Here is a 9,839-nt window from a genome sequence, read left to right on the forward strand (position 1 = left end):
ACAATGGTGAGCAACACTTACGTAGCTATCATGTAATACCACGTCATTTAATCAATATGCTTTATACTGGTAGAAGAGAAGTAGGACTGTGTGTGTTGTATATTTGTGTGTCAAGAGGCTAGACGAGCAAGTAGATTCATCACCTTCTACAGCAGAAATGTATACGTAAATAGGTAAGTTCTAAACTTAAAGAGAACTAAGAAAGAGCACTAATTAAACAAATACTCCCCATATACTTACTTGGCAGGGGAGATACCATGATCACGAAGGTGGTTTTCCCAGGGCGAGGCTTATACATTGCACTCCGGATGTGCTGACCATCCGGGAAACTCGAGTGCATAATTTGTGGTAATGGGGGACTGTGTTGGAGCTCTCCCCTGATAAAAACAAAACAAAACAAAAAAACAAATACTCCCCACTCCCCAGAAAAAAACCCAAACCTTTATATTCACTGCCACCTACCAAAAGGTACACTAAAAATATTAAGAACCATCGTCTCTAGGTTTATGTTGCTGACACAAAAATTACCACAACCCTGGTGGCTTAAAACAGCACCAATTTATTATCTCAGTTTTTGTAGCTCAGAAGTTGGCAATGCATCGCAGAATTCTCGGCTAAGGGTTTTAGATAAGACTGGAATCACCAAGTTAGTCAACCGTGGCGCTTATATGCGTGCTCTGGAGAGCAAGTATGCTCCCTGTTGGCAGTGTCCAGTTTCGTCGCACACTTTATACATAACCCACTCCATCCTCAAGCCGGCAATGGCGTTTTGAATCTGTCTTGTACTTTGTATTTCTTTGACCTCTTTTGCTTCTAGCCTGAGAATATGTGATCTGCTTTTAAGGGCTCAAATGATTGGATTGGGCCCGGCTAAATCAGGGTAATTTCTCTATTTTAAGGTCCTTAACTCACCAGCCATTCCATGGGAGAAAGATGAGGCTGTATGCTTCCATAAAGATTTAGTGTCAGGAAGACTAATGTGTGCATAAGCAAATGTGGTGAAGAAAGCTGATGGTGCCCGGCTATCAAAAGATATAGCGTCTGGGCAGGGGTCCTCAAACTTTTTAAACAGGGTCCAGTTCACTGTCCCTCAGACCCGTTGGAGGGCCAGACCATAGTTTAAAAAAAAACTATGAACAAATTCCTATGCACACTGCACATATCTTATTTTGAAGTCAAAAACCAAACAGGGCAAAAACACCCGGTGGGCCGGATAAATGTCCTCGGCGGGTTGCATGTGGCCCGCGGGCCATAGTTTGAGAACGCCTGGTCTGGGGTCTTAAAAGCTTCAAGGTAAACAAGCGGCCATCTAGCTCAGAAGAAACAAGTCCTACATGGAAGAAGCACACCAGCCTGTGCAATCATGCGGTGTCAAAGGGATCAAGTATCAGGCATCAAAGAATAAAAAATTATACCATTGTGAAAGAGGGGGAGTGCAGATTGGGGACCCAAAGCCCATCTGCGGGCAACTGGACATCCCCTTACGGAAGGGTCGCGGGGAGGAGACAAGCCAGTCAGGGTGCAATGTAGCAACGATGAAACATACAACTTTCCTTTAGTTCTTAAATGCTTCGCACCCCCACCCCCACCCACTATCATGATCCCAATTCTACCTTACAAATCCGGCTAGACCAGAGGATGTACACTGGTTCAGATAGGAACTGGAAACACAGGGAATCAAGGACAGATGAACCCCTCAGGACCAATGGTGAGAGTGGTGATACCGGGAGGGTGGAGGGAAGGTGGGGTAGAAAGGGGGAGTTGATTATAAGGATTTACATATAACCTCTTCCCTGGGGGACAGACAACAGAAAAGTGGGTGAAGGGAGACATCAGACAGTGTAAGATATGACAAAATAATAATTTCTAAATTATCAAATGTACATGAGGGACAGGGAGCGGGGAGGAAGGGGAAAAATTAGGAGCTGATACCAAGGGCTCAAGCAGAAAGCACATGTTTTAAGAATGATGAGGGCAACAAATGTACAAATGAGCTTGACATACAATAGATGGATGGATGGATTGTGGTAAGAGTTGTACGAGCCCCCAATAAAATGATTATTTAAAAAAAAAGAAAAGATTTAGTCTCAGGAACCCGAAGATGCAGTTTCAAGGTTATTGGCATGGACTGGTACTGCTTGGTAATGCAGCCAATTGCCACTGACGCCCTTCTGACTCAGTGCGACCCGATAGGACAGAGTAGCCCTGCTCTGGTACTTTTCCAAGACGGTCACCCTTTGAGGTTGTGGAAAGCCTCAGCTTTCTTCTGGGGAGCCACTGTGGCCTCCAATTGCTGACCATGGTAAAATAGAGAGGCAGTCCCGCTCTCTGTGCAGACCTGGCTGCTGAGCTCACGGCCTTCCCGGAGCAGGTCCCTGAACCCTCACTGGCAGCTGTAGCCTTGAAAACAGCCCAGGAAAAGATAAAGGTCTCATCAAACATCTGCTCTTCTTTTGCTTGGCACCAACTCATCCTGGGATGCTGGCCCTGAGCTGACCTCATGCTTCAAACTTACTGCTGCCGAGTTGATCCCAACTCACCGTGACCCTCCGCGACAGAGTGGAATGGCTCCATGACATTCCTGAGACTGGTATTCTTCACAGGACTGGAATAGACCACCTCAGCCTTCTCTCAGGGAATGGCTAGTGGGTTTGGGCCACCCCCCTTACAGTATGAAGCCCAATGCTCAATCCACTATGCCACCAGAATTCCTTCCTTAGTAAAAGCTCTCCTGAAAATCCCAACTCTGTTTCTTGGAACTAACGAGGAAGGGAGTTGTTTATCTCAAGGTTGTGGAAGTCAGAAAAAGAGCGGCTGTTCTTAGGAGACAGGATGCTGTCAGCGGTGGCAGTTTCTCGAAAATGGGGGAAAGTGAATGATGCAAGGCAGAGAGATAACAGGAAAATTCAGCAGAGGCTTTGGGGCTAGGATTTCAATATGTATTCCTGGGAACACATGTCAATCCAGAACAATCAGTTATTCTATTATGCAGTGTAGCAAAACGAAATTGCTTGACTAAGACTCTTCCATCCATGTTTCTGTACCTCTCACCAAATCATTGGGTAGAACCATGCAAACGGGGTGTGGGAAGCACTAATAGAGCGGACCGCTCAGTGTTGCTGTGCCTCTGTGTATGAGAGCCTTCTCAGTGGCAGGAAGAGAGAATTCCCGGGCCCTCAAAGGAGACGATCCACAGGGGAGCACACTGAAGATCACCACCTGGAGTGGTGGTCAGCAGAAGCCATGCCAAGCTATGTCATGGCCAGCCATGCTTGAGCAGAGGAGACAGGAGGCTGGGACCAGGTGAAAAAGCAGCAGGCAGGCTTTCTGGCCCGAGGAAGGAGAAGCCAAGGGACTGCATGACGGATGGGTTGAAGACCAGAGAGAGACTTGTTTGCTGGCTGAGAAGAGACATCGCCTTATATTAAAGATGCAAAGACTCTGCCGTTAAGCTCACTTGCAGTAACATATTATTTTCCCTAATAACCGCCATGACTGTGAGTCCTCTCTGTGAGTGCTTTCCTAATAAACCCTTGTAATTGTGGGGCGGGAGAGAGGAAGCCCCTCAATGAGCTAGATGGACAGATGGACTCAGTGGCTGCAACAATGCACTCAAACACCATGATGCGAGGATGGTGCCGATCCAAATAGGCTCAATGGCACCGAACGACAACAACCATAACCAAAAAGAGGCCGGTTAACGTGTCCAAAAGGTTGGCAGTTCCAACCCACCAGTCACTCTGCACGTGTGGCTGTCGGCTCCTCCTGGAAAGATTGTTGTTGCTAGACTTGTGTCCAGTTGGCTCCTGAGAGGGCCTAAGGGACCATTCTTTCTTCTCTCTCCTGAAAGGCAGAATTGGCTTCATGTCAGTGTTTACACTGTGAACCTTAGCCACATAGTTACAGGTTCCAGGGATTATAGCACAGATGTTTGGGGGCCATTCCTTTGGGTGTAGGAATAGTGAGGAGGGGTTGGGTGGAGGATTGTTGTAGACTTTTACATGACTTACTTTGAGCCTTTAAATGACTTTGGACTTTTAAAATGGATTATTTTGCTAAAATCAAAACCAAAAAGTTAAATCCAATGCCCAAATTTGCTTGGGACTTACTGAGTTCAAATGGACTCCAATTTAGGGAATGTATATAAAGTCAATTTTTCCCCTAAGCAAACTAATCTAAGAGATGCAAAGTCCAATAAGAAATATATGTCAAGTACAACTATGGCTGGGCCCTTGAGAATCTCTTGATTGAGGTGGACCACAGGGCTTGTGCAATGTACCACTTCAGTCATTCTTCACATTGATTTAAAGGGCCTGCTCAGTTGCTGCTAACAGTTAGCTCCCTCTTGTCTCGGGAATAGGTGGTTACCATATGTTCTTGATTTTTTAAAAGTCGTCATATTGGCTTTGACCTGCTGCTCGAATTAATAAAGCTAACCCAGTCTGATCTCCTCATTTTTCAGACGAGAACACTGATGACCAGAGAAATAAAAAAGCCTGCCCAAGGTCACAGAGCTGGTGTTCCTAGCCAAGGTTCTTGCTTTCAAATGATCTCTCCGGGTTGCTGCCAATGCTATGAGTCACGAATAGGATGATACAAGGCGAAATCGAATGTCTTCATTTCACAGAGGTGAAGCAGGCCTAGACAGGAGAGAGACCTGCCCGGGGTCATTTGCAACTGGAAAATGTGAATACAGGTTTCTCTTCCCTTGACGAATTGACACCAAGCCAAATGCTGTTCTCTCCTAGGGGCCTAGTCCGATGTACCTAGCACACTTCCTGGTACACAGAACTATGGGTGTGCAAATGAATCCTAAGACACTTAAAGAAACCACTCGCTTGGCAATGGAATGATTCAAAATTTTCAACAGCGTAATTCTTTAGGTAGCTGCCTCCTTAGGATAAACATGTCATCCACTTTATTAAACAGGCTCTAAAGTCAGACTGGCTTTCTATTACTGCCCGTATGATCTTAGACACAGGACTCAAGCATTGTCTCTCTCTCATCTGGAATAATAACGATGTAAGCTATCTCATATGATGAACATGGCGACTGAGTACAATGGCACATAATAACTACTCAATCACTATTCCTTTTCTCTTTTTACAGATCAGTCCGTCTAATACATATTGAAAAGTGACAGAAGCGTCCTATAATTCTTGTGCTCAAACATCAGAGCCTCCGTGACGATGGTGCAGGCCCCGGCAGTATTTCGTTCTGTTGTCTACAAGGTAGCTGGGAGTCAGAATGGGCTTGCCAGCTCTTACCAGTGGTCAACTTAACACGTGGCCCTTGGGAAAGACAGATAAAGGCCAAAGAGCCTTCAGGGAAGAAACCCTCTGGAGAACTGATATGCAAACACGTAGCATACCCAGGTCAGTCGGATTCCTCCCTGGTTTTTAACACAGAAACACGCCCAGATGTAGTTACAGTACTTGCAAGAACTTGACTGCTTGACCTAATAATCACTAGTGTTGAAAAGAAAACCATCTCTGAAAGAAAGGGTCTTCTGTCCCTTGCTTTCTTCTCAAACGGCCAGCTTAATGGTTTTAGCAAAATATTCTGAGACTGCTCTCCAACCTTGGAAATGTTCCGTATTCATTAGCCCCTCGATTTTCCTCCTAGTGTGCACATGGGAAATGGCAAATCCCCTTTCCTCGGAGCTGGCCTTGGCCATTCTACTCCCAGCATGCTCTTTGCTTGATCAACTAACAGTTTTTCCCTTTCCCTTTCCTCCAGTCTGTGACCAAAACTTGGGCTGGTCACTCAGCTCCATCTATTAATGTGGCTGTGACGTTGGATTTGCAAGAGTAGGTGTGCATGGAAACAACAAAACGGTCAGCGGCTCTGGAAAATGAATCACTCGTGTTAAAAACAGCTAAAACGGGGTGAGGGGAACACGCTTGTAAGTCACAGGAATTGGCTATCTATAGATCTAATACGAACATACAATCACAAGAGCCCTCAGTTAATGTTTTCCGTCATAATACTCAGAGTGGATGAGCTATGAGTCAGGTTTCTAATCCAAAGCAAAACACTATAATTTACCAGAGATGGATTTCCAGCGTCTTCCTTGATACTTTTGGATAATTGGAGAAATAATCTGGCTGACTAACATCAGTGGCCCCAACCCTCACCCTGGGGGTGGGATCCTGTAAAGCCACTGATGGACAGGATCCTCTGGTGAAAGACACACAGCTAACGCGGATGAGAAGGCAATTCCCTGTGACAAATCATGTGGCTGTCTATAGGAAATAGGAACAAAGGTGAGGGGAGCAGATGATGACCAGCTCCCAATCAGAAGAGTGTCTGAGGTCTTAGAGGCTTATATTCAAACTAGTAGTCCTCTGAGGCATTAACCAAGTGCACAGGGAAGAAGCCCACCAGCCTGTCTGACCCAAAGATGACAATAAGAAAATCCAAATATGCTGAGGGGGAAAGTATCAGAGCTTCAATCGTGAACACCCAATTTCTAGAAGACTGTGGGGATGTGGGATCGTGGCAGCCCCCAATCCATCTGCAGACGATCCAGTGAGATGAGGTCTCTGGCAGATCCCTTCTAGCCACAGGCCAGGTCCTCAAACAGCTGTACTACCAGAGACGATGGTGAACTTGATGATAGTGGGTCGAACACGACTTATTTTGACACTTGCCCAGTTGACCTCCCTCTTGACCCAACCTGACTTTGTTCTGGGCTCAGGCATTTGCTTGTTCCATGACCAAAGTTTCTGACTTGACTTTTTAAATATCGATGGTGGTCTTTGCTTGCTTATTACTTACAATTGTATATTATTATTATTTTATTCTTGCCATTTTCTCTGGCTTTTGTTTTTTATTGTTACTGCTGGGTTTCCCAGTTTGTGAAGCATCGGAGTAGATGCACAAAGATAGTTACTGATACAATGGTTGATTGGGAATGGGGGGGGGATAGGAAGGGTGAGGGCAGATGGGGAGCAAACAAGGAAACTGGGACGGGAAGGAGCACTGGAACGGAATGTGACTATGTATATACAACTCATTTTAAAAGCGATTTAACCGTCGAGGTATATGATTTGTGAATACTATATCAAGAAAACCACTAAAAAATGCTGATATGTGAAAAATGTAACCAATGTCATTGAAAAATATATATAGAAATTATTGAATGAGAACCTAACTTGCTATGTAAACTCTCAGCAAAACACAATAAAGTAGTTTTAAAATATTTTCATTTTATAAGTACTATGAGATAACCCCCCAAAAATAGAAAACATGAAACTACACAAGCAATTCTTAAGAGAGCAAGTATTGAAAGCTGTTTTTTTAAAAAAAAATTATAATCATTTTATTGGGGGACTCATGAATCTTTTAACAATCCATCATTCAATTGCATGTACAAGCACACTTGTACATATGTTGCCATCGACATTTCCGAAACATCTTTCTACTTGAGCCCTTGGTTATCAGCTCTTTTTCCCCCTCCCTCTCCCTCTCACGAATCCTTGATACATTATTGCTATTTCGTGTCTTACACTGTCTGTTGTCTCCCTTCATCCACATTTCTGTTAGTTGTTCCCCTGGGGGGTGGGCTATAGATCCAACCTTGTGATGGGTTCCTCCTTTCTCCCCCTTCTCCCTTCCTGGTCATCCCCTACCCTCATGATATTGCTACTCCCACTACTGTTCCTGCAGATGTGATCCGTCCCCCAAATTTCATGGGTCGAAAGCTCTTATCACCTTTTTTGGGCCATATCTTACACCATTCACTGTATCCATTCCCCTGACATTCTGTTATACGTTCCCCTCGAGTGGTCTCAAAACAAATTAGCTACTATGATTAACTTATAATCAGAGGGCCCCCATCACCTATATACCATGTGCCCCTATAAACACAATGCGCCTATAAATACAATGTACTCTATCATCTTAGAAAGGGTCAGCTCTCCATTCCCCTTAATAATTAGAATCACCATTTAACAAATTATATGAGCTTTTTAGTTTTTGCGTCTCTTTAGGTGCTCACTACAAAAGCTGTCCCACTCTCAACTTATCAGAAAAGGCACACCGACCCAGGATAGCAGGGAGGTTTATAATCAATGATTAAAAGATAATTAACTACCTCATTGTATGTGTGTGGGTGTATGTATGCTTTCAGTTCCATTTTTTCCCTGCCATCCACTTCTTTCAACACCAAAATAAGACTCAAGGAGAACACTGGTGTGACTTACAAAAAGACATTTCATATTTATTTTACTCAAGCTTTCATATACGAAGTTCAGCAAGATGATTCCCTAGTTGAAGATAGTATGCAAAATGTTCACAACATAGTTTCACATATCCCTTCAGGGTCAAGGTGAAGAACAACTTGTCAAAATGAAAGAATAAGAATGACAGTCTGGACAGTGGGTTTACTTGGGCATGGGGGAGCGGAGTCCATACAGGTGAAACACGATATAGTACATGAACCTACTAGCTTCCTGCCGGTGATGGTACTGGCTCTGATACGTTGAATCTCCCCCAAACTTGAGGGTGACTTTGCTGCAATTATTCAACAGCCACAGGTACTCCCAAAATTCACCCCCTTCCTTTAGTTATAACACTCCTGTCCCCAAAGCCCAAACTCACTGCCCTTGAATCAATGCAGACTCATAACAACCCTCTAAGACAGAAGTAGAGCTGCCTCTGGATTTTCAAGACTTTTCATCTTTATAGGAGTAGATAGCTTCATAGTTCTCCTATGGAGCTACTGGTGGGTTCGAACTACTGACTTTGAGGTTAGCAGCTCAATTTGTAGCCCACTATGCTCCCTGGTCTCTATATTTTACTGCTCTAAGAGGATGCAAACAAAAGGGTTTCCCCCACACTCAGTAACAGGGGACTCAACTGTAGTCTAAATAAGACAACAGTAAAACTGGCTCTCAGTGAGGCCTTTCAGTGGCTTGTCTCCCAGAATATAAACAATGCCTGGATAGCAAACATTTCCTGACTCCAGAAATGAATACTTTTTCTAGACAATGAAAGAACAAAGTATTCACTGAGTCTGACTCCCAGCCTCAATCTAAGACAGTCACGGAAGAACTTTACCTCCACCATTTGTCATGAATCCCAAACTGTTCAGGAAAGTCGGGGAGTGGGGCTCTCCCACCTTGCTGGAAGCACATGGCCACTGTAGCCCACATTTTGGGGGGGGGTGAGGGGACCTCTGATTTCTTCCTCCCAAAGAACTTGGGGCTGTAAGTAGTATCATTTTCTTAATTACCGTAATATGAATGGGTAAACACTTTAAACACTTGTGTGTGTGAGGGGAGAAACACCTAGTGTGTGTGTGTGGGTGGGTGGGGGAACCTCTCACTTCCACCTCTTTAAATTTGGAGGAATTCAGAGTATGGATACACTGTTGGGATGGGTGAGCATGGGATTCTAACAGATGCAAAAAGCGGCCTCTCAGCACAAGACGGGAACTCTCATAATAACCGTTTGTGGCAGTAAGGGAAAAGAGGTCTCCTGGGGCCCATCGTGTCAAACCTGACCCTGTTGCCATCAAGTCGATTCTACATCATAGTGACCCTCTTGGGGCTTTTGTAAATCTTGACGGGCACACGCAGCCTCATCTGTCTCCCATGGAGGCGCTGGTCGATTTGAACCTTTAACTTAGTGGTGACTACAATAGTCCAACACTTACCCAACAGCGCTACCAGGGTTCCTAGTCAAGGAAGAGAAAAATAGTCAACAATTCTTTTTTTTCCCCTTTCTCAAGCAAACAACAAAGTTCTAAGTGAGATATCTCAGAAAACAAAAACCACACACACGTACACACTCACTCTCTCTGAACCCTGAAACCCCTCGAACAAAGGGGGACT

The 9,839-nt window shown here is 44.5% G+C and overlaps 1 pseudogene; it reads left to right on the forward strand.

Moving 5' to 3' along the window:
- The first annotated feature begins 232 nt into the window (after nt 1–232).
- Nucleotides 233–380, forward strand: LOC115872608 (annotated as a pseudogene).
- Nucleotides 381–9,839: the final 9,459 nt, after the last annotated feature.

The sequence above is a fragment of the Echinops telfairi genome, unplaced genomic scaffold (assembly GCF_000313985.2).
Source record: "Echinops telfairi isolate 266 unplaced genomic scaffold, ASM31398v2 ScPeMD7_7427;HRSCAF=8465, whole genome shotgun sequence".
Classification (NCBI taxonomy): domain Eukaryota; kingdom Metazoa; phylum Chordata; class Mammalia; order Afrosoricida; family Tenrecidae; genus Echinops; species Echinops telfairi.